The sequence below is a fragment of the Peromyscus maniculatus genome, chromosome 9 (genome assembly GCF_049852395.1).
Source record: "Peromyscus maniculatus bairdii isolate BWxNUB_F1_BW_parent chromosome 9, HU_Pman_BW_mat_3.1, whole genome shotgun sequence".
In the NCBI taxonomy this organism is placed as follows: Eukaryota; Metazoa; Chordata; class Mammalia; order Rodentia; family Cricetidae; genus Peromyscus; species Peromyscus maniculatus.
In genome coordinates this window covers 52,868,862-52,893,827 of record NC_134860.1, presented here as the reverse complement: position 1 = coordinate 52,893,827, position 24,966 = coordinate 52,868,862, and the positions used below count along the sequence as shown (strand labels likewise).

General features: G+C 46.4%; 1 pseudogene across 1 annotated transcript; it reads left to right on the top strand.

Moving 5' to 3' along the window:
- The first annotated feature begins 15,647 nt into the window (after nucleotides 1-15,647).
- On the top strand, nucleotides 15,648-19,791 carry LOC102903952 (U2 small nuclear ribonucleoprotein auxiliary factor 35 kDa subunit-related protein 1 pseudogene; annotated as a pseudogene). Its single transcript, XR_013042410.1, has one exon. The product of XR_013042410.1 is annotated as a U2 small nuclear ribonucleoprotein auxiliary factor 35 kDa subunit-related protein 1 pseudogene (transcript).
- Nucleotides 19,792-24,966: the final 5,175 nt, after the last annotated feature.

Below are 24,966 nucleotides of genomic sequence, written 5' to 3'. Positions count from 1 at the left end.
GGGTGGGGCAGGATCTCCTGGGAGAAGTGAACTCTTTAGGGAAGCTACCTCAGGGGTTCCCCGATGCTGTCTCTCCTGCTGGGAAGCTCCAGTTCTCCACAGACACGTGGATGGCCAGTCAGCAGCTCGATTTCCAGAGCACGTGACCTGGGGACATGGAGCCATCCATGAGAAGCCTGAGAAGTGGTCACCACCTGGGGACAGCGAGCACCACAGGAGAGAAATCCATTTATAGTAACCCGAGTTCCAAATCTCGCCCAAGTAAACTAGGCTGACCACTGGCCAGGAGGAGCACACAGGGAGCACCGTAACCAGGGACTGAGGGTGAGCACTTGAGGTGGCACCACGTGGCCCTGCCCCTGGCAGGTGCCCCTGCCCTGCATCTCAGAGGATAGGGCACATCAGAGATGACAGGAGACCCTCCCCACCAAGGGCCACAGTCCCTCGAAATGTTCCCTTTCCTTGTGTGGATCAAGAAATGTGGAGACGTGGCTCAGGAAGCGAGAAGGGGCTGGTGAGATGGTTCAGCAGGTAAAGACACTTGCTGTCCAACAATGCAGGCCTAGGTTCAATCCCCAGAACCTTCATAGAAAGGTAGAAGGATAGAGCCAACTGCACGAAGCTGTCCTCTGGCATCTACAAGAATGCCACAGTACTTCTGCATAGCGCTCACACACACATCATCATCATCATCATCATCATCATCATCATCATGACTACCACCACCACCACCACCACCATCCATCATGACCACCATCATCATTTAATAAATAAAAATGCCAAGAGAAATGTTCCAGCACTTGGAACACACTCCTACCTCTCTCCTTGAGAAATTTCATTTCCTGGGCTCCTTCCTCAAGTGTCCCGGGTGAGAGCAGAGAACAAGGCAGCTTGGCGGGTGGGGGGCTCTCTTCCTCCCTCACCCCAGCAGGCAGGACCGATTCCACCATGCCCAGGGTCTGAAAGCAGCTCAGGGCATGCAGAGCCATCAGGTCAGCCAGCACCGCTCTGTCCTGGACATGCAAGGCCAGAGTGACTGCAGGGAGGAGCTGGGGGTTGGCCTGCTTCTCCAGACGACCCCAGAGCTGTGGAGAAGGGACTCGGGGATCTTTCCGGCCTCTGAGAATATCCAGAACACCTGGTTTGACGACCTCATCGGTGTTATTCACCGCACAGACTGGTCCAGGGTACAGTACATTTAAAGCTTGCGTATCAGTGTCTTCTTTAATGAGTGGAGGTGAGAACTCACACACTGTAAACATTAGGTCTGTGCTGATGCCGGGGGAGGGGGGGAAGCTGAGGACCGGGAGTGGCTGATGGCCATAATGGGGCCAGTGAGGGGAGGAGCACAGCTTGTGTGGGAGCACAGCTAGTGAGGGAGCACAGCTTGTGAGGGAGCACAGCTAGTGTGGGAGCACAGCTTGTGTGGGAGCACAGCTTGTGTGGGAGCACAGCTTGTGAGGGAGCACAGCTTGTGAGGGAGCACAGCTTATGTAGGAGCACAGCTTGTGAGGGAGCACAGCTTGTGAGGGAGCACAGCTTGTGAGGGAGCACAGCTTTTGTGGGAGCACAGCTTGTGAGGGAGCACAGCTTTGTGGGAGCACAGCTTGTGAGGGAGCACAGCTTTTGTAGGAGCACAGCTTTTGTGGGAGCACAGCTTGTGAGGGAGCATAGCTTATGAAGGAGCACAGCTTGTGTAGGAGCACAGCTTGTGAGGGATCACAGCTTGTGAAGGAGCACAGCTTGTGAGGGAGCACAGCTTGTGAGGGAGCACAGCTTGTTTGAAGATCATCACCTGACCAAGCCCCTCAGCACGGGATTAAGGTCAGCCATGTATGCAGTCTCTGGTGAGGCCCGAGATCCATCTGGACTCTGTTCCTCAGCCCCTCTCCCTGTAATGTGGTCACGTTATGGGTCATGTTTTGTGGCTTTCAGTGGCTGTTCACTGTGTGAGACCATCCTAAGCCAGACACCAAGCAGGCAATGGCAAAGCCAATCCTGTGGGCAGAGGTGCTGATGGCTTCATCCCTCCCATCATGCTCCTGGAGGCCTGCTGGTGAGACATTACAGCCATTCCCCAGTGTCCGGTCTCAAATCCTCAAGGCAGGAAAGGGGAAATATCAGCAGCTGAGTGTCTACACTGTCCTGTCACAGAGACACACTCATATTTTACAAAGGCCCTGGGTAAACAAGCTTAGAACCCAGATTCCAATCTGAATCAGGATGCAAACTATCGGCTCTTTCCACCGTCTGCTGTGGCTTCTGGGAAAGCAGGACACTAGAGACAAAAATCCATTTGGGGAAAGTTCACCACCTCTGGAGCTGAACTGCAATGCAGGAAGGGTCTGTAGATTTCACTCCGCCATGGGGATCCAAACGACTCCAGACATGTGCAAGCCATGGGCTCCCATGTATTTACCCTTCTGCTCATCCAGCGATGGCAACCATTTTGTTAGTCACTAAATGAGGCAGGGTATCTTCAAGGGCAAACTAGTATTAACGTACCTTCAAAAGGGCCTACCCTTTCTCAGCTAAAATTTCATAATACACGCTGAACTTGCCCAAGGGACATTCTTGTCCACCACTTTAATCTTTTAAACACGGTGCTCCATGACCTTAAATTGGGTGTGCTTGGGAATTACACCTTAACTGAGCACACTTAGGCACATAACAATTGCCATACGTGTAGGCTCTGTGGTAGTTTGAATGTAACTGGCCCCCATAATTCCTTAGGGAGTGGCACTATTAGGAGGTGTGGCTTTGTGGGAGTGGGTATGGCCTTGTTGGAGGAGGTGTGTCACTGTGGGGTGAGTGGGGGGGGGCGTGTTGAGGTTTCCTATGCTCAGGATACAGCCCAGTGTGTTTCAGTAGACTTCCTGTTGCTGCAAGATGTAGGACTCTCAGTACTACGGCACACCGCCATGCTCCTGTCATGATGATAATGGACTGAACCTCTGAAACTGTAAGTGAGCCACCCCAATGAAATGTTTTCCTTTATAAGAGTTGCTGTGCTCATGGTGTCTCTTCACAGCAATAGAAACCCTAACCAAGACAGGCTCCCTGGATAAAACCCAGGCTTCCTTTGTTGAGGAGCGCATTGAAGTTAAGAGAACACCATCTTGTGCCAGCTGCATCTTGTGTCTGCTTAAACACTCGCCAGCCTTCTAACCACCAAGAGCCACTTAACAACACATTTGGGATTTCCATTGCCCTGACCATGGTCTACATGCATTAACCAAAATACTTAATGTGTATGCACATTTAAAATTAATGGTCATGTTGGTCGTTCTTTTGTAAGTGACTCCCAGTCTCTCCTGCTGCAGGTCGTAAATCTTTCTCTATTCACTCAGGTCTTGGCTGTGCTTATTTTGGTTTTGCACCCACCAAGATGTGAACCCATTGCATTTGGTTCCAGCTAAGGCACAGCTCCTATCTGGAAAGGAAAGTCAGGGAGCAAAGAAGACCCTCAAAAGTCCATGACACATCCCCAAGCATGGTAGCCAAGCATCAATAAGCCTCCTGTCTTACTGAACCCAATCTTGAGGAGACAGGCAATCAGAACTGTGGAAGATGTGTCTCCATGGGGTCTTCCTGATGGCGTCTCCTATTGCTAACCTCACAGGAAGTCCACAGACCATTCTCAATCCATCCTCCACGCTGTCTTCCCCGTCCTAGCAGGTCACCATCATCAGTGCGAACGTGGCAGGGTTCACGGGACATGCCTGAATGAGCTGTTCTGACCACTGTCTTAAGTCACTGGTCTATTGCTGTGAAGAGACAGCATATACATTCCCCCAACCTAACAAGGACGTATCTTGATCTCAGGCTGAGAATGAATCTTTCGATGTGGACTTCATCTTAGATATGATCATTCAGATTTACACCGTAGACTAGAATGATAGGTTGTAGCTGGCCGAAGCTAGTACCTTGTGTGAAGATGATGTCAATGGACGATGGTGAATTCAACCCCACGGGTGACAGGCCTTCCCGGGATGACACGTTTGAGTTTGTAATGTATGGGAGGGCGTGTCAGAATGAGAGTAACGGTCCTTTCACGAGAGCAGATCTTCTGCTTTCACAGTCCTGCTCAAGCGTGCTGGGGGTGGGGTGGGGGGAATGCCAATGGCTTGCCTGGATCTGAGGTAGGTTTGAGAGCTTGTGTCCTGATTAATAAACTGGCCTTTTAAAGCATGTGGAAAACAGCGGTGCCTCTTAGTCACTCGGCTGTGGACATGTTGTTTACCCCTGAAGGACAAATGGGGCCTCAGACAACTGCAGGTGCATCTTGAGCTAGTCTGAGCTCAAGGGGAAACAGATTTGCCTGTCAAAGACCCAGTGGGAAGGCTTAAAGTGAATAGAAAGTTGTTTGGTGTGTCAGATTTTTAAATTAAACTTTACTTTTTCAGAAACAAACAAAACAACCTAGTAGCCATGTTAAAAGCAAGCAAAAGGAATAAAGGATTGGGGTCATAGCTCAGTGGTACTGCGCTTCTTTTACATACTTGAGTCCCTAGGTTCAATTTCCAACACTGCACAAAACAAAAGACAAACAAAAACCCAAGCCAAAAAAAAAATAGGAAAAATAACTTTTAATAATATGCTCTATTCAACCTAATAAATTAAAAAGTTTACCATAAAAAATGTAATTGATTGAGGCCAAGTGGTGGCGCACGCCTTTAATCTCAGCACTCTGGAGGCAGAGGCAGGCAGATCTCTGAGTTCGAAGCCAGCCTGGTCTACAGAGTGAGTTCCAAGACAAGCTCCAAAACTACATAGAGAAACCCTGTCTCGAAAACAAAACAAAACAAAACAAAATGTAATTAAAGTGACAATCCAATGAAATCCCTTGAACTGGTACATATTTCGCACCTGAAGCTTATCTTGGTTTGGAGCAAACCCATTTAAAGTACTCATTGCCCACAGGTATCCAGTGGCTCCCACACTGGACAACAAAATAACTGGTAATTAAATAACATAACTTTTGTTATAGTGTCCTTATTATTCTCCAGTTAAGAGGAAACTAAAATGTAGATTACAAATATTCATAAACGAACAACAAAAACATGTCACATTTTTACCTGCATGTATTTATGAGTACCATATGCATGCCTGACACCCTCACAGGTCAGAAGAGGGCATCAGATCCCCTGAAACTGGAGTTACAGGGGCTGCGAGCCACCATGTGGGTGCTGGGAATCAAATCTCTGTCTTTTGGAAGAGCAACCAGCAGTGAGTCATCTCTCCAGCCTCCACGTCACATTTTTAAATGCTGTTATTTATGGCAAAAGAAATGAAAAAATAGATACATTTGTTAGAAATCACTTAGGAAAGGTTAAGCATTATACAGTTAAGTTTTATCACAGAAATCTACTAAAAGAATAGCAAATAAACTCAAAATAGAAAGGACATTAAAAAAAAGATCATAAAAGCAGATCACTGAAATTGAAATGAAATTTACCAAAACATTAAAAGTATTTTCTATAGGTTGCCAATGTTTGCTTTTTCTTTACTTTTCACTTTTCTTCTCTTACCAAATTTCTTTAAGAAAAATATTACTTCTGCTTTAAAAACCCTCTTTCTTCCTAAACATCCACAGAGGATTCTGAAAGAGTATTTGTCCTCAAATGGTGCTGTAAATTAGTGAAGGTGCTGTAAACCTGTCCTGGGAATTGGCACAAACTGCGCACAGGCAGTTGGGTGAGAACTGGACTTCAGACATTTTCGGGAAAGTTGCTACAGTCTAAACCTGTTATGAAAAACTTCCACCCACCTCTCCAGGACAGAGACAAGGTGGGGGTCACAAGGAGTCCCCTGCAAGGTTAAGGGCAGGTCCTCTCTCTGTCATGGCTTGATCCTTTGGGAGCTGTGACCCAGCCTGGCCTCGTGATCCATAAATGGAAACATTCAAACCTCCGAGAATGAGTCCAGCTCAGGAGTGCCACAGGTTAGGGCTCCTGGACTCTGAAGCCTGGAGGGAGGCTTGAAATTTATTCCTAGGGCTTTAAAATCTTAGGAGGGGCCAGAATTGTGGCATACACTCTCCTGATGCTCCAGAAGACAAAGCAGGAAGATGAAGAGATTAAGGTCAACTTGGACTACATAGAGAAGCCTTACCTCAGAACAGAACAGAACAGAACAGAACAGAACAGAACAGAACAGAACAGAACAGAAACAGAACAGGATGGGATGGAATGGGATGGGACAGGACGGGACAGGACAGGACGGGATGGGACTGGATGTGATGTGATGTGATGGGATGGGATGTGATGGGATGGGATGGGATGGGATGGGATGGGATGGGATGATGGGATGATGGGATGATGGGATGATGGGATGATGGGATGATGGGATGATGGGATGATGGGATGATGGGATGATGGGATGATGGGATGATGGGATGATGGGATGATGGGATGATGGGATGATGGGATGGGATAATGAAATGGTATGGATAGGATGGGATGGGATAGAATGGGATGGGATGATGGGAGGGGATGGAACAGAATGATAAAGGGAAAGAGAAAGGGAGTGAATACAAGACAATAGAAAGAAAGTTAGCATTCCTTTCCATACAGACTGTTAGTGACAAGTAGTTCACAGACTGCTCTGTGAACCACCAGGATAAGCAGTGCAAAGGGAAATGTTCAGAAACAAAGGAAGGCCCCTTTCCCTTCCAGAACCACCCCAGTGCCAAGGCTGGTGACACTAACCCCATGCCAGTGACAAGTGCTGCCTTGGGGCACATGCATGCAAGAGTGGCTTGGAGAAGAGAGGACATGGATTTACTAATGAGGGCGGTTTCTAACCAACTAACAGCCTCTTGGTCTATTTGCTTCACTATTAGGTGTGTGCTTTTTGTGCTATGTACAATTATTTCAAGACTATCTCTAGAAGTGGAGACCAAATGCTCCTGAATAACTGTCCTGAACAGGACATTCTATTTAGAAAAAAAAAGTCTAGAGGACAGAAGTTAGAAAAAATAAATCAGAGAAATATATATAACAGGAAGTGGTGTGGCTATTAAAATTACATCACTTGAATTTTAAAAGTCAGCAAAACAGTTGCTGGACTCAAAACTCAGGTTTCTTAGCTTTAAGATCTGCAATGCCAGTATGACTTGGATGTGAGAAAATACACCCTCGGTTCTGCTCAAATGGGGTCTAGCCAGTTCGGGTCCTCAAGGCGTCGGCTGACAGGAAGACAGCCACAGGCTCACCCCTTTGCGGCGCGCGGCATGTGGGCCTTGTTATGATAAGAAATTATGTGATGGAGAAATGGGGGAGAGAGAAGGGGAAAGGTTTGTGCACCGTGGAAAGATGCAGAAAGGAAGAAATGAAGACGGCGAGCAGTGGGCAGATGGTGGAGGCCTGCTTGTCCCCATGGGTGATGCCCAGGCCAGGCTGCTGCCAAGGGCTGTGTCTGGGTCTCTGGTCCTACAGTAGCCAGGGTCTGTGTTAATGTCCAGGCTCCTGTTGCTGTCGAGTGCCATGCTGATCCCAGTGGGCGGGGCTGCCTCTGGAGGCCGTGTTTATGTCCACAAGCCATGCTGCTGCTTGGGCCATACTGATCTGGGTGGCCTTTGCCACCACCTGGGGCCATGGTGACAACCAAGCTAGGCTGCCGCCAAGGACCGTGTCTGGGTCCATGGCCCTACTGCAGCTGAGGTCTATGTTGATGCTCATGTCCCATGGTGCCACCAAAGGCCACATGAAGCCTGGGTCTGGGCCACAACTTGTGGCCTTGCTGGTGTCCAGGGGTCATGCTGCTGCCAAAGCCATCCTAACCTGAGTGGCACGGGCTACCACTTGGAGCTAGGATGAGCTGCTGCCTGGGGCCATGTCTGGGACTGTGTTGATGTCTGTGGCCTGTGTCACCTCAGAAGGCCTTAGGAACCATGCAAGATGAAATTAGAGGGCCATTTCAAGCCAGCCTCACCCTTCACTGGCCCTGGAAAATCTGGCCTTGCCTCTCACTGAACACTACATCAAGAAAGCTGGCCCCTGCACTCTGGAAAGATGGTCCCTACCCCTCACCACAGGTGTGGGTGAACCAACCCTGAGGGCATGCATGTAGGAGAGCTGACTCCACCTCCTCACCCCAGGCCAGTGGCCCTAGTGGCCCCGACTGACCAGCTTGGCTACCATCCAAGCCCACAGCTGGGCCTTGGGTTGACCCACCCTAGCATCTCCCCCATCTAGGACCTGCTGGAGCTCGTGAAGGGACTGGTCCTGTGGAATGATACCCACGAGATCTCCAAGACTCAGGGTGACCACAGGATATCCCAGAGGAGTTCTAGTGAGGATCCAGTGAGGATGGTGTACCAGAAACCAGAGGCCTTGAACCAGACCAGTGACTTGTTGCAAAGAACACTTGTCAGTAAAGCTGATGGGACAACAGGGTCTACTACATGGTCCACTGAAGCCTCCAATGCCACCAGGAAGAATGAAGAAGCAGGGAAGAAGGAGAAGCAAAGAGGTTTTTCTGTTGTTGTTTTTGTTTGGTTTTGGGTGTTTTTGTTTTTGCTTTTGTTTGTTTGCCTGCTTACTTTGTTTTGTTTTCTTTTGGGGGGCATGGCAGAGGTAAGGGGAGGATACCAGGGGACTGAGAGGTGAGAAGGTGTGAAACTCCCAAAGAGTTGATAAAGAAGTTTTTAAAAAGAAGAAAGAAAATGCACCCTCAAAAGGCTCCTGTGTTGAAGGGTTGGAACTCAATGAATCAGAGTAATCAGTATTCAGAGGTGGAGCTCTGTGCCTGGATCACAAGGTCTCTGATTTCATCAGTGGGTTAATCCATTGATGAATTCATAATTTGATGGCACTATTGGCAAGTGGTGGCAAAGTTAGATGGCGGAGCCTAATTGAAGGAAGAAGGTTGGAGGAATGTCCAAGAAAGATTCATAGTCTCTCTGCCCCTCCTTTTCCCTCTCTTTTTCCTTTTGCTACCAAGTGAGGACTTGAACGGTTTCCACACGTTCTTGCCACCGTGACAGCCTGCCACAGCGCGGGCCCACAGCATTGGAACCAGCCAACTCTGGACCAAAAGCTCTAACACTGTGGCCTAGAAGAACTTTCTTTTTTTTTTTTTTTTCAGTTCCTTTCTCAGTACTTGCCACAGCACTGAAAATATGAACACAGTTAAAATATAAACAGATTTTTAAATGAAAATAATGCTTTCCCAAGAATGATACTGCCTTAACTGAGTAGCCTAATGGTGTGAAGGTGCCTAGCACAGTCACTGACCATGAAAGATGTCCAGAAAATTTTAAGTGGATGACTGGCAATCAACAAATAACATTTTCTCCTCCCTTCCTTCTTCTGGACAGATATAACTGGAGTGGTCGACAGGCAGCTGACAGATGCAGAAGCTAAATGTTTCTCCTTCCATTGTTTATTGCACTGGCTTTTTCTGGAGAGTCATGAAGAAGCATCTGCTTGCCAGTGACAGATGAAAGAAATTACTCCACTCATCCACTCATCCCACTTGGTCAACCAATGAGTCGAGTTGGGGTTTACTTACAGGATCATGGATGAAGAGTTTCCTACAGGAGCATGGGAAACTCGTGGTCAGTTACACCACTGAAGAAAACCTCCCCACCACACCAGCAGCTGCTAACTGCTTACACATCCTTGAGGATAAGAGAGTCTGCATGACCCACCTCATAAGATACTTGTGTATCCATGTACTCGGCCTCACATACATGTAAGCCCTCCTTCCCCACCACAAGGGATTGTTGGTAGCCCTAATCTTGTGAGGGTCCCCTGATGCAATCACACCTGCTGCACTTTCAAGACAGCAATGGCCATGCCATGCTTAGAGGACAAGACAATGAAATTTTCTGAACATTAGTGAGCGTTTAGTATCTATGAAGTGGTTGCTCTGGCTAGTTTTATGTCAACCTGACACAAGTTAGAGCCATGTGGGAAGAGGGACTCTTAATTGAGAAAATGTCTCTATAAGATTGGCCTATAGGCAAGGCTGCAGGGCATTTTCGTAGTGATTGGTGTAGGAAGGCCCAGCCCACTGTGAATGGTGTTCTCTCAAGGAAGGTGGTCCTAGGGTATATAAGAAAGGAGGCTCTTACAAAGGAAAAAGTAATATGCTGTTGGAATATTGCAGTACATTTTCAGAAGAAGAAGAGGAGAAGGAGGAGGAGGGAAAAAACACAGGCCCAGCAGGCCATGGGGAGCAAACGAGAAAGCAGCATTCCTCCATGACCTCTGCTTCAGTTTCTGCTTCCGGGTCTCTGCCTTGAGTTCCTGTCGTGACTTCCCTCGATGGTGGACTGCAATCCGCAAAGTGAAACAAACCCTTCCCTCCCCAGGTTGCTTTTGGTCATGGTGTTTGTCTTAGGGTTGTTCTTGCTGTAATGAAGCACCATGATCAAAAGCAACTTGAGGACGAAGGATTTACTTGGTTTATATCTTCTGATCACAGTCCATTGGGGGAAACCAAGGCAGGAACTCAAACAAGGTAGGGACCTAGAGGTAGAAGTTGATTCAGAGGCCATGGAGGGGTGCTGCTTACTGGTTTGCTTCCTGTGTTTGCTCAACCTGCTTTCTTATAGAACCCAGGACCACTACCCAGGAATAGCACTGCCCACAATGGACTGGGTCCTCCCACATCAATCACTGGTTAAGAAAATGCCCTACCGGCTTACCTACAGCCCCATCCTATGGAAGCAATTTTTCAGTTGAGGTTCTTTCCCCTCACATGACTATAGCTTGTGGCATGTTGACATAAAATTAGCAAGCACAGTGTTTATCACAACAGTAGAAGCCCCAACTAAAACAGTGATGGTCTGGTAATGCACAGCAAAGTAACTTAAGTCTCTTCTGTCAAGAAACTCACATCTGGGCTGCAGAGATGGCTCTGCTGTTAAGAGCACTGGCTCCTCTTCCAGGAGATCTGGGTTCAATCCCCAGTACTCACATGGCAGGCAGTTCACAGCTGTCTGTAACTGCATTTCCAGGGGATCTAATGGCTTCTTCCATTCTCTGTAGCCACCAGGCATACACACAATGTACAAACATACATGCAGGCAAAGCACAATACACATAATCTAAAGTTAAAATTAAAAATAAAACTAATTTTTTGTTTTATTTATTTGCTTATTTTACATCCCGACCACATTTTCCCCTCCCTCCTCTGCTTCCATCCCCTCCCCCACTTTCCCTCCACCCCCCAATCCACTCCTCCTCTGTAAAACCCAAATTTTATAAAACAAACTAACAAAAGCCTGGAAATAAGAAATTCACACATCTATCAGGCATGGTGGCACAAATCTGTAATTCTAGAACTCAGGAGGTCAATGTGGGAGAATCAGGAGTTGGAGACTAGCCTCAGCTACACGAGACTGTCAAAAACAAAACAAATCAAAACCTCTTCATATTTAGGTACAAAGAGGGATGCGATTTTTAGAAAGGATGTGTCAACATGGTGTGTTCATGCTCTAACATGGGTAAGTGTAAGTCACAATGATTAGATTCAGGAAAGGCTAATAAGTCCTGCTGGGGGATGGAAGATAGACCTTGACCCTAGGCTTCAGACTTAACAACTTCAACACAAATGTACTGCAGAACATATGTCAATTTGGGAAAGTTCAAATACTCAGCCAGGCAAAAGCATAGCAAGAATCCAGGTAAAAGGTTAAGATGGAAGGGCGTGGTGAACAATGAGACCCATAGTGGAAAAGCTGTATGCTCTCATCTGCATTGAGGAGAAAAGAGTTTCTCACCAGCGAGACATTCTGAGCCTAAATCAGGCCAAAAACACCCTGAAACCATCCATTGTGAGATCTGGGAAGTAGTACTCACACAATGCATAGCTCAGAGAGTCCTGGACCAAACTGAGGCAACACGGTAAGAATAAATGTATAGTTACAGAATTTAAGAAAAATATGTGAGTCACTGACAGACTTTGACAAGATGGTAAAGAAAAAGTCAACAACGGTACTCAGATTTCTTAGAAAAAACAAATGCTCACATACAGTCCTTCACTGTGCCTGGAACAGTAGAAGAAGAGAATTTGGAAGATGATGATCTGGAGGTGTGATGGATGAAGGCTGTCCAAAGGATACCTCGGGTTACAGACCAGGAGAGTCTAAGCTAAGCAATGGAGTCTTGAGGAAATCAGTGTACAGGCAGTAACAGAAGGAAAAGGAAGTCACCCAAGGTACAAGACCCAAGACTTGTCGGTAAAGTAAAACTTCAAGAGAGCCGAGATCGCACCTCTGGAGCTAACCATTTTAGAGATACACACTGACTTGGAAGCTAAGACAAGAGATTATAAAAGCAAGAACAACAAAAAGAAGAGTGTCTCTCAAAAAAAAATAATCAAAGAGAACAAAAGTTGTAAACAACATTAAAGCTTGGAGAAGATGTCCAGAAAAGTGAAGTTAGAAAGATACATCATCTTCAGACACCAGAGTTGATGGGAGCTAACAGGATCCATCATAGATGAGTGAATGGCAGGAGATAGCTTCTGTGTAGGGACAACAGAAGGGTCGGGACCCTTCTGTTTAAGTACCCGAAGTCTGACTGGACACTCAGCAAGACAGGGTTTGTTGTGTAGCATAAACAGACAGCACGAAAGAGACAGAGTTACCTTCCTCACAGCCACTGCCAGACTAGAAAGGTGACCATTAGTTACCTAATTCCAAGTACTTTCAGGATCAAAGAAGAAGAAGAATGAGAAAAATTTAGCTCCAGCAGAAGAAACCACTGAGAATTTAGACTAGCTCATCCTAAGCCACAGGTCTGTTCCTAAACCAATCCCCCTGGCTAGTGAATGACGAATCCAAACTTCCTATTTCAGGTGGGACCCCAAGATATGGGACAGACATTTTTATTGATACCTAGTATCAGACAGTAGGTGAAGGACATTTCTCCAAAACAAGAGATTTTTAGGGGTTGTGATCAGCAATAAGAGCGCTGGCTGCTTTTCCAGAGGACCCAGGTTGACTCCTCATACCTCCCACATGATGACACACAACCTCTTCTGGCCTGCAAACAAATGGTGCACAGATACTCCTGAAGGCAGAACACCTGTGGTGCTGTTCTTGTCAGTTTGATGACATCTGGAATTAACTGAAACCCCAAAATAGAGCACACCTGTGAGGGATTTTTGCTTCATTTGAAAGACCCACTCCTGGATCTGGATCTTTGGGGTGGAAAGACACACTTTTAATCCAGATCTTTTGAGGTGGGAAGACCCACCTTTAATCTGAGCCTCAAATTCTGCTAGAAGCATATATAAGGACACAAAAGAAGGAAGATTGTGATCTTTGTCTGATTGTTCTCATCTTGCTAGCAAGTCTATTCCTTCACTGGCATTAGAGCCTACTTCTTCAGGATTCTGGCATATCCTGAAGACCAGCTGAGACATCCAGCCCTGTGGACTGAACAACTACTGGATTCTTGGGCCTTCCAATTCATTGGCAGCCATAGTTGGATTAGCAGGACCACAGTCTGTAAGTCATTCTAATAAATTCCCTTTATATAATACATAGATTAATTCTGTAAGTTCTATTACTCTAGAAAACCCTAATACAACACCTATATACATAAAGATAAAATAAACAAGACATTGCAGAGGAATGATAGGTCTGCCATGTTCCATCCCTTAGCTATTCAGCAAGCCTTCTACTTTTAGTGCCAAACCAAGCCACTCAATATGGCACAATTATTGTATTTACAAGTTCTGAAAGAGGAACAACCAAATGTCATGACATTATTTCATCCAGCCCCAAGTCCATACCATTTTAATTTCAAGGTTTTTTTTACTTCATAAGTATGCAAGCTATGTATGAATAATCCATGCAACTCATCCCTCAGATGCAACCCATCCCTCAACAGATACAAATGAGGAAGGAAAATAAGAGCAACCTGAACTAAAATCACCTAACAAAGGAAAGAAAAGCCAATGAGCAGCAGCCATCACCCCATAGCAGGGGGAGTGGGAAGTTCTCCTCATGGCGAGGAAGTAAAATACTTCTATCCTGCCCACTGGATAGAAGTCGTCTTTCACACACTGCCCTCCCTGGCAAAACCTGAGGAGATATAGAAGAATAGTCCCTTCTAGAGACCAGACTTCTTTAGTAGATCACTTGCTGTTGACTGAATTTATGAGAGGCAGAATCCAGGGCTGCCTTTGATGCTGAGAGAACTCACTTGCCTAACCTAGAAATTTCACTGATAATCAAGTCCCCTAAAAGTCGAGTAGGTATCAGAACTTTTTGGCAAGTCCTGGGGATTGAACTTAGGTCACCAGGCTTGGCAACAAGCTCCTCTACCCAATGAGTCATCTAGGCAGCCTCTGAGTATAGCCTTTTAAATCTGATTGGATTCAAAAGTCCTTCTTTCTGTCTTATTTTTAGAAACATGAAGATAACTTGCAGTTCCATGAAATGTAGCACTTAATTGAACTTTAAAATTTAAAACCTTTTTCAAGGCTACTGGGCGATGATGAACTTGATAAACAGATTGCCTTGAAATTGAGGTCCTTCATAGAATGTTAGATAGTGCTAAAAATCAGGAAGAAAAATGAAGCCAAAGAAGGGAGACAGCCAAGAGGCATGGCTTTGTAAAGGTGTCGTTGTAAAAGTGATGTTTGAATAAAGACCTGGGTGAGCTTGTGGTGGTTTGAAGGAAAATGGCCTCATAGGCACTCATGTTTGAATGCTTTAGCCTCAGTTAGCAGAAATGTTTGGGAAGGATTAGAAGGTGTGGCCTTGTTGGAGAAAGCCTGTTACTTACCAGGGATGGACTTACAGATTTCAAAAGCCCATGCCAAGTCCTGTTGTGTGGTATTTTGTGTTCTGAAAACTAAAGCTTGCCTGGAGATCAGAGGGCAGAGCTAGCCACTAGCTAACCAGAGAGGCCGGGCAGTGGTGGCACACACCTTTAATTCCAGCACTGGGGAGGAGGAGACAGGACACCGGGGCCATTCAATCTGAGGATTCATAGAGACAGGATGCCCTATTCCTCAGAGAGTTCGTAGAGTTAAGAAGTCTCTGGTGGCTGCCGCTCTGCTTCTCTGATCTTTCAGCTTTCACCCTCAATATCTAACTCCAGGTTTTAATTCTTAAGACTAATTAGGATCAGGCTTCAAGGTCCAGTCTTGCTCCCCACCTCCAATTGGCAGATTAGATGTAAGCTCTCAGCTATAGCTCCAGGGCCATGCCTGCCTGCTGCTCCCTGCTGTGATGGTCAGGGGCTCACTCTATGAAAAATGTAAGCAAGACCCCAATTAAATGCTTTCTTCTTTTTTTTTTTTTTTTTTTTTTTTTCGTTTTTGGTTTTTGGTTTTTGGAGACAGGGTTTCTCTGTGTAGCTTTGGTGCCTTTCCTGGATCTCACTCTGTAGCCCAGGCTGACCTTGAACTCAGAGAGATCCGCCTGGCTCTGCCTCCCGAGTGCTGGGATTAAAGGCGTTCACCACCACCGCCCGGCGGATTTCCAGTGTTTTTATTTTATGGCTCTATCCCTAACACTTTAAAATTTTCTAGAAGGACTCGGACAGCCCGGGTGTGAGGAGAGCTGGTTCCTCAGCCCGCGGGGCCTCCCTCCTCCCGCCCGGCCGGCGGCGCTGAGTGGACGACCGAGCCTGGCCTCCGCGGGCCACTTCCGCTCGCACCCGGGGTGCCCGTGGGAGCGGAGAGGGTGGCAACATGGCGGCCGCCGGGCCGGCCGCGCGTCCGGGGACCATGAGCCGCAAGGAGTACAAGGCTGCCCTGAAGAAGGAGAGGCGGAGGAAGCGGAGGCAGGAGCTCGCTCGACGGAGAGACGCGGAGCTGCCGCCGACGGAGGCGGAAGAGGACGCCATCGCCGAGGAAAGGCGAGTCGAAGAAGAAAGGCTGGCGGAGGAGGAGAGGCAGAGGCTACACCGAGCATGGCTGCTGCGGGAAGAGAAGGCGCAGGAGGAGTTCAGGGCGAAGAAGGAGAGGGAGGAGGCGGCTCGGCGGCGGAAGGAGGAGGAAGAGAGGAAGCTGAGGGCCGAGTGGGAAGAGCTGCAGAGGAGAGAGCGCGAGGCCGAGGAGCAGAAGCGGCAGGAGAGGAGAGAAAGGGAGGAAGCCGTGCGGCAGATGCTGCGGCGGGCCGAGGAGGGGTTGGGGGGCGGCGGCCCCTGGCAGAACCCGGAGCCGCCGCCGCCGTCGGAGGTCGGGGTGCGGGAGAGAGGTCGAGCCAGCTGTCCGTTCTACAGCAAAACCGGGGCGTGCAGGTTCGGCGAGCGCTGTTCGCGGGCCCACGACTTCCCCGCCTCCAGCCCCACGCTGCTGCTCAAGAGCATGTTCACCACGTTTGGGCTGGAGCAGAGCCGGCGGGACGACTACGACCCCGACGCCGGCCTGGAGTACAGCGACGAGGAGACCTACCAGCAGTTCCTGGACTTCTACCACGACGCCCTGCCCGAGTTCAAGAAGGTGGGCAGGGTGGTGCAGTTCAAGGTCAGCTGCAACCTGGAGCCCCACCTGAGGGGCAACGTGTACGTTCAGTACCAGTCGGAAGAGGACTGTCGGGCCGCCTTTTCTCTTTTCAATGGACGGTGGTACGCAGGGCGGCAGCTCCAGTGCGAGTTCTGCCCCGTGACCCGGTGGAAGGTGGCCATTTGTGGCTTGTTTGAGGTCCAGCAGTGCCCAAGAGGGAAACACTGCAACTTCCTTCACGTGTTCAGAAATCCCAGCAGTGAATTTAGGGAAGCCAACAGAGACGCCCACCTGTCGCCAGATTGGCCTAGCTCCTCCCTCGGTAAGAATTGGGAGAGGAGGGAAAGGACCGGCCACCATGATGAACACTACGGCAGCGGCAGCGGCGGGTCAAGACGAAGGAGCCTGAGTCCAGACCGCTCCTACGAGAGGAAGGGCGAGTCCGACAGGAAGAGCGGTGGTAATCACAGGGGGGAAAAGTCTCACAGACACGTGCGGAAAGGTCGTGAGAGGCGCAGGTCACTGAGCAGAGGACGAAGAAGGAATCACAGCCCCGGCCCCTGGAGCAAGAGCCGGAGGAGTCGCAGGAGCCGGAGCCGGAGCCCGAGCTCATCAAGGTCCAGGAGTCATGGCAGGAGGAGATCAGGTAGTAGAGACAGAAGCACCCAGAGCCCCAAAGCTAAATAAACTTGGTTGTTTTCAAATACCAGCCTGTTTATGGCAGCTGCTCCCCTGTACCAGACTAGTCAAACACTATTGTGTAAATCATACTTTTTGATAAATTGTATATATAATAATATGAAATTATTTGTAACTTTGAGAGCGTCAGGGTTTTTGTTGTTGTTTTCTGTATCTCTCTTTGTCTCTGTCTCTTTCTGTGTGTGAGAGAGAGAGAGAGCGAGTGTGTATCACAAGTACAGAGGTCAAAGGACAATTTTCACGAGTCAGTTACACAGTGAAACCCAGGGACAGAACTGAGGTCATGAGGCTTTCACACCAAGGATCTTTACCCTCTGAGCCGTCCTGCCGGCCCACCTTTATTCTTGTTAAGTGTCCATACCCTTGATTTTTGCCTTATGCATATGGGTATTTTGCCTGCATGTATTTGTATGCACCACTTTTGTGCCTAGTGCCCATGGACACCAGAAGATGGTGTCAGACCCCCTGGACTGGAGTTATAGAGGGTTGTGAGCTACCCTTTGGGTGCTGAGAATCGGACCCAGGTCCTCTAGAAGTGCTCTTAACCACTGAACCATCTCTCCAGCCCAACACACTTTGATTTGAACTCAAAAGTCACATATGGCTTTAATGTTTTTCCCTCAGTTGTCTCATTTCAACAATCCTCATTCTTTAGTCCCATAATTCTTATTTTTACTCACAACATAGAGAATACATCTACGTTTATTTGATGGCATCCCTATTGTTGGGTTTTCAAAGATGACCCTCTTAGGTTTCCTTAACGATTCCACACAGTTTGATCAGTTTCTTGGAATAAACTATATCAAGAAAGCAATCCCAGTTGCCTTCCAGGAAGACGACAAACAAGTCGCCTTACAGCTCCACAGCACAAAGTTATCTTGATCTTGGCCAGTTTGGCAAGTTCAGGTATTTAAGTACTTGTTTTTATTATCACTACTTTTTCTACTTAATGGCCATTTTTTTCTTTTAAAACATATTTTTTTCTATATGTAAAAGCTGAATTTTTTTTTTTTTTTTGCTCTCAAACTTATTTCCTGTTTCAAAGTGTTGCAGTACCCATTTCCAGACTCCTCTTTCCCCATATCTAGAGCCCCTCCTTCACCGGGGCTGTCGTGGTGTATATCTTATTTGAATAGTGTGTTGTGACAGTTCTTTATATAGAGACATTTTTTCATTTCCCAGAAAATTAGTCACTATTGACTCCATGCACTGTTGAAACAGTCCTGGTATAACAATCACTGAAGAGTGATCAGCAGAGAGAACTGAATGTAGGACCATGTGTATGATCCCTAGCTTTCCCAAGATGATCTCCTCTCACAGACTTTCACTGTCTTGCTCTGGACCTCGACATTCAGTGTCACATGGTATTTAGGAATCTGACATTTGAGAATTCATTAAAGATGCACACAACTCTTGTGTGGTGGCGTATGCCAGTAATCCCTGAGCTTAGGAGGCCGATGCCAGCCAGGGCTAGAATGAGACCCTGCCTCATTTTAGAAAACAAAAAACAAAAAAAACAGGCACAAAGTATTGAAAAAGTTTAACAAAATGCAATTTGTTTCCATTCTAAATGCCTACTTTGTACTAAAACTGATGGATTTCTAGATTCACTGGGTTCATTAATGCTAAATAGCTTTAAGTGAATTTGGTATTTTTAAAATACTGTTCAAACTTCAGCCAAGATGATGTAAAAATTGTTTTGTATGTGTGATGCTGTGGCTTCAAACATAGTTGGTAGGGAGAGGCACTACCACTGAGGTCCATCCCCAGTCCTAAAGCTGAATATTTAGATCATGATGGGAAAGAAAGGAAAATCCATCTTCATGGGTCCAAAACAACTGAACAAGTGATGACTTTGCCCTCAAATGTTAATGGCCAGTCTGGAGTGCAGGGGGAGTTTAGAAAACCTCTGCCTGGGTCATTACCCTGACAGTGACTTTGAGCTTACATTTTCTATAATGTATGGATGCCAGTGTGTGTCTGTGATAAACTACTTACGATTCAACTCCACATTACTAACAAGCTCACAGGCTTTTTAGTGAGCAGCTGCATTCACAAAAGCCCTTTAAACCTACAAATGTCTGTTTCAACTTAATTTGCTGAGAATCCTTTCCTTGTTCTTAAATATCTCAGGTTTAGAATGCAACAGTAGTTTCTGTTTGCAGTAGCTGAAGGCCCTGTAACTAGACTAGTACTGTAACTGGAAGTTCTGACTTGTTGCTTACATTAGGCAGCAGTCAGCAGATATTAGTCTGTTCCTCATATGTAGGTGAGGATTCACCATTTGGATATCATTGATTATCTGGAGAAATCCAAGTTGCTAAATCAGGAAGCGTATAAAAGGCAGCCACATCAAGGGTTTAAAAGTGGCATTTGCCAGGCCGTGGTTGCGCACGCCTTTAATCCCAGCACTCGGGAGGCAGAGCCAGGTGGATCTCTGTGAGTTTGAGGCCAGCCTGGGCTACCAAGTGAGTTCCAGGAAAGACGCAAAGCTACACAGAGAAACCCTGTCTCAGAAAAAAAAAAAAAGTGGCATTTATTAATTGAAAATAAATGTGTTGTAAGTTCTTGATTAAAAAAAAAATGAGTACCAAATAATCTGAAGTAAGCTTATTTTTATCTGCTGTACCTGGGAGAGCATGAAAACACACTCCAAGAACAATTCCATGTTTTGAAGAAACTGAGGTCACAAGACTCTTGTCTTATTTTCTTGGACTTTTCTCACAAGCACTCAGAATTTTCCTCACATGACTTCATTCTTGGACCATGTTCTGACAGACATGCTATCATAGAAGAGGGATATCTCATGGGGCCCCACCTCTACACAAAGAACTACAGGGAACTAATGACTGCTGAGTGAGGGAGAATTAGTTGTCCCCAGGGACAAGCCCCCAAACTGGTTATCCAAGTGGTCATTCCTGAGAGCATATACATACGAGAACACCAAACAGACTGAACAGGTTGTATTTATTTATCTATGCATTTACACAGATATGTAATTAAAGAAAAAGAGGCCATGAATCTTAGAAGAAGCAAGGTAGGGTACAAGGAATGATTGGGAGAGAGGAAAGAGAAGGCGGGAAATGATGCTATTGTGTCTTAATTTTAAAAATAGAAATATACATATTTAATTTTTTAAAAAGATATTTCACCTTTAACCTTTACAAAGAAAATCTCAATTTGTAGAGATGTCTCCCCTCTGCACTGTAGACAAATAAGGAGATCCCAGAGAATGGTAATCCATAGAAAGACATGACTTACACGTGGCTAACAGGCCTTGCCCTTGCCTTAGGGGTCTTTCCTCACACCGATCTGTCTTGTTCTCCATAATAGGAACATGTGAATCTACAGTCCCAGATAATCTTAGCGATCTACTGTCAAGATCCCCTAATTCCCCTGGGTTTTCTCCGACATTAGACACACACACTAAACTTGTTTGCTTTTCTCATATCAAGCTGTCTTTTTTAACAGGGAGTCTTAGCTAAAGAACACACAAAGGTTGGGAAGGAAATCATTTTTCCTCCTCTATACTTTTATGCAGTGTTTATCATTAACTTTTCCCATTGTTTACTTAAACAACAGTAATAGTTTATCAGTTTACACAGTCTCTTTGTCAGCTTGTTAAACCTCACCTGTCCTTTTTACACAGTCTTCCGGAGTAATATGCAGAAGCCGTCCAGCGCACTGTCTGGTGGCCTGGCTATATTTCTGACCCACCCTTATCTTATGTATCTTTAATGATAGGATATCTGAAGACCAAAAGTTCCTCTTCTGGTGGGCTAGTCCAAACTGGTTCAACCTAAGAGAGCTGCCAGAATAGCCACCGAATGGCCTGCAACTTTCCCACAATCGGATTCCCGTGCTAAGTGATACATCCACCACTGAGGTGACTGGAATACCAGATCATAAACGAGCTCCTGATGGGAAAAGACTGGGGACGTCTCAGAGATACAGACCAGACTATCAGACTGAGACATTTACATATTATCTCCAATATATTGTCACCATCGGAGAAAGAATTCATACATGAGACAAAGCCAAATACAGCAAGCAAAGCTTGCTAATTTGTGAAAATGCACACTTAAGAAGAGCCCGGGTTTCCCCACAGCTCCAGAGAAGCTAGCTAACAAGGAAGACCCTAAGAGGGACACATAGATCACCCAGCGAAGAAGAAATAAATGAGATCCACATGAGCAAACTAGGGGTGAGGGGGTGGGTAATGGAGGGCAAGGGATGGGGGATGAGAACATAAGGGAACAGGAGGTTCAAGCTGGAACAGGGACAGAGTAGGAGAGCAAAGGAAGAGATGCCATGATAAATGAAGACATCATGGGAACAGGGAGAAGCAGGGTGCCAGGGAAGTTCCCAGGAATCCACAAGGATGACCCTACCTTAAACTACTAGCAATAGTCGAGAGGGTACCTGAACTGGCCTACTCCAGTAATCAGATTAGTGAATACCCTAACTGTCATCATAGAGCCCTCATCCAGTAACTGTTGGAAGCAGATGCAGAGATCCACAGCCGGGCTCCAGGCCGAGCTCCAGGAGTCCAGTCGATGAGAGAGAGGAGGGATTCTATGAGCAAGGGACATCGAGATCATGGTGGGAAACATACAGATACAGCCAGCCAAACTAGTGGAAACACATGAACTGTGGACCAGCAGCTGTGGAGCCCCCATGGGACTGGACTAGGTCCTCTGAATAGGGGAGACAGTTGTTTAGCTTGAACTGTTTATGGAGCCCCTAGGTAGTAGGGTCAGGATCCATCCCTAGTGCATGAGCCAGATTTTTGGAGCCCAGTGCCTATGGTGGGATACCTTGTGCAGCCTTGGTGCAGGGGAGAGGGGCTTGGACCTCCCTCAACTGAATGTACCAGGCTCTGCTGACTCCTCATGGGAGACTTTGCCTTGGAGGAGGTGGTGATAGTGGGTGGGCTAGGGAGGAAGGCTGGGGGGCGGGAGGAGGGAGGAGAGGGGGATCTGTGGTTGGTGTGTAAAATGAATAGAAAATTTCTTAACAAAAAAAAGAGTGTGGGTTTCCTTGGTGGGCTTTTTTAGTGGGCTTACTAGCCACTCCGGGGGCTATTGTATATGGTTATGTAGGCTTTGTTTAAGATTTATGTATATGTGGGGAGTGTGTGCATGTGAGTGTAGGTGCCCAGGGAGTCCAGAAGAAAAGGGTATCTGTGGTGGTAATCTAATTGTATTGAAATATTATTTTGATTTGTACTGAAATATTAATTTGATTGTATGTTAATAAATAAAGTTGTCTGGGGGTCAGAGCTATTAGAGCCATAGCAAGAGTGTGGCGGTGGTGGCACACGCCTTTAATCCCATAGATATCTGTGTGTTCAGGGTCAGAGCTATTAGAGCCATAGCAAGAGTGTGGCGGTGGTGGCACACGCCTTTAATCCCATAAGATCTCTGTGTGTTCAGGGATACAGCCAGCATTGGAGACATATGCCTTTAAGACCAAGGGGGCTGTACATTCAGACAGTGACGAGGCAGTCATGTGTTTGGGTTTACAACCAATGAGAAGGCAGAACAACATACTTTAAAAATACAAACCGACAGGAGGTAGGTCTCTTTTCGCGAAGCTGGGACAGCAGGAGGAAGGGTGAGATTTTAGCTCTGAGCTCTGACCTCTCGGCTTTCTCTTTTACATTGTTTCTGTGTTTCTTATTTAATAAGACGGTTGGTTACATCTACATCTGGCGCCCAACGTGACAAGAATCCATTAAAAACTGCTTGGCTTGGCGGCAGGTCCGCTTTCCCGCAAGGGCGGCAGGCGGCCCGCGGCGGCGGCGGCGGCGGCGGCACACGGCGGCCGGCGGCGATCGGCTTCTTAGTCCGAGCTGCTGGCGTCCTAGTCCGGGTAGCAACTTCTAGCCCGGGCCTAGGTCTGTGAGCAGCTTGCCTAAAGCCGGTGCTACAAACAACTCAGACCTGCTCTGCCGAACAGGGCCCTGCCTGTAAAGCCAACGCACGTGGTCAGAGCTTAAGGAAGCCAGACCCAAGCCTTGACTCGGCACAAGAGGGAACACGTGGCTGCATTTAAGCTTTAGCCGGCTACGCTTTCTTGTGTGTTCTCTCTTTCCTCTCTCTCTCTCTCTCTCTCTCTCTCTCTCTCTCTCTCTCTCTCTCTGGATTTACACCTGGGACACTAGGTGGCTGCTTTGAAAATCCCCTCGGATTTCTACTGTTCTACGCAGATTTGGTAAGTCATAATATATCAGATATTTTAAAGGAAACTATCTAAAAGAGAATTTTTTTCCACATTAAAAAACAAATGGGTTTTATGTGTACATTGGAAGAAAATTGGTTTTTGTTCGAAATTTTAGGCAGTCTGGCAATGGAACAACTATATAATATTAGTATTGGTGGAATTATGCACCTCATCACTATAATAATCCACATTTTAATATTTAAAAAGATAGTCAATTTAAGTGCCAGGATAACAGCGTTAGAAGAACTTGTTAAACCTGTAAAAATTCAGACAGAAGAAATTAACAGTGAAGTTGTTTCAAGTCGGGATCATAAGGTTGCAGAAAGAAAGCCTGTTTTCACACAGTCACCCTTAATTTATCCTGTAACAGTACAGCAGATGCCTGATCAAATGGCTACACAAAATACTTGGGCTCCAATTGAAATGTTGGATTTAAAAAGGTTTAAGGAGGCAATAGTATCTTATGGCATGCATTCCCCATATGTAAAGCAAATGTTAAACACTTGGTCAACATATAATAGGATAGTACCACAGGACTGGCGGGACCTCGCACAAGGTGTTCTGGAACCCAGCCAGAGACTTCAATTTCTGACTTGGTTTAAGGAGGAGGCTAAAAACATAGAAAAACAATGGAGGGATAAAGGAGTACAAGTTTGCCAGGATCAGCTTATGGGCGAAGGCCAATATGCTTCAGCACAAGCACAATGTTTATATGATGTCCAAACCCTAATTTTATGTCGAACGGCAGCCTTGAATGCATGGGACAAAGTTGAGGAACCAGGAAAAAAATCTGAGTCATTTACAAAGGTGAAGCAAGGCCCAAAAGAGTCTTTTACAGATTTTTTACAAAGACTGGCTTCAGCAGTAAAGAGAACGGTCTCGGATTCAGAAGCTGGTAAGGCAATAATTGAATCTTTGGCCTTTGAGAATGCGAATGCAGCATGCAAAAGAATAATCAGGCCATTAAGGGCAAGATCTGCACCTATGGAAGATTGGATTAGAGAAACAATTAATGTTGAAGCTGATGAGCATGATGATACATGGGTAGGAGAAGTAATTTCAAAAGGTTTGAGGAGTGTTAGATGTTTTGGATGTGGAAAGCAAGGACATTTGAAAAGGGACTGTAGACAGGTCATTTCCAGAAACAATGTTTCTTCAAGGAACAATGGCAACAGAATGCCCCTTCCTTCTGGAGTATGCAGAAGGTGTGGTAAGGGAAAACACTGGACCAACGAATGTAGATCAACAAAGGACAGACAGGGTAATCCTTTGCCTCAGTCTTCGGGAAACTCCCAGAGGGGCCTCAGGCAGGCCCCCAGTGCAAATCCAGTTCAAACCTTTCCGGCAGCCATAGAGGAAATGCCTGCTCTGGAGAGCGATTAAATAACCAAATGCCTATTGGAATAAATCATGCTGGTCAGAATGATGAAACAGAGAGAATAGAAAATTCAGGAGAAAACATAAAGAAAATTTTTTGGCAAACTTCTATTAATGAACAAAGACCAAAATTAACGATAAAAATAAATGGTGTTTTGTTGTCTGGTCTGGTAGACACAGGTGCGGACGTTACCATAATTGCACCAGAATTTTGGCATCCAACTTGGCCTCTTCAGGAGGTAA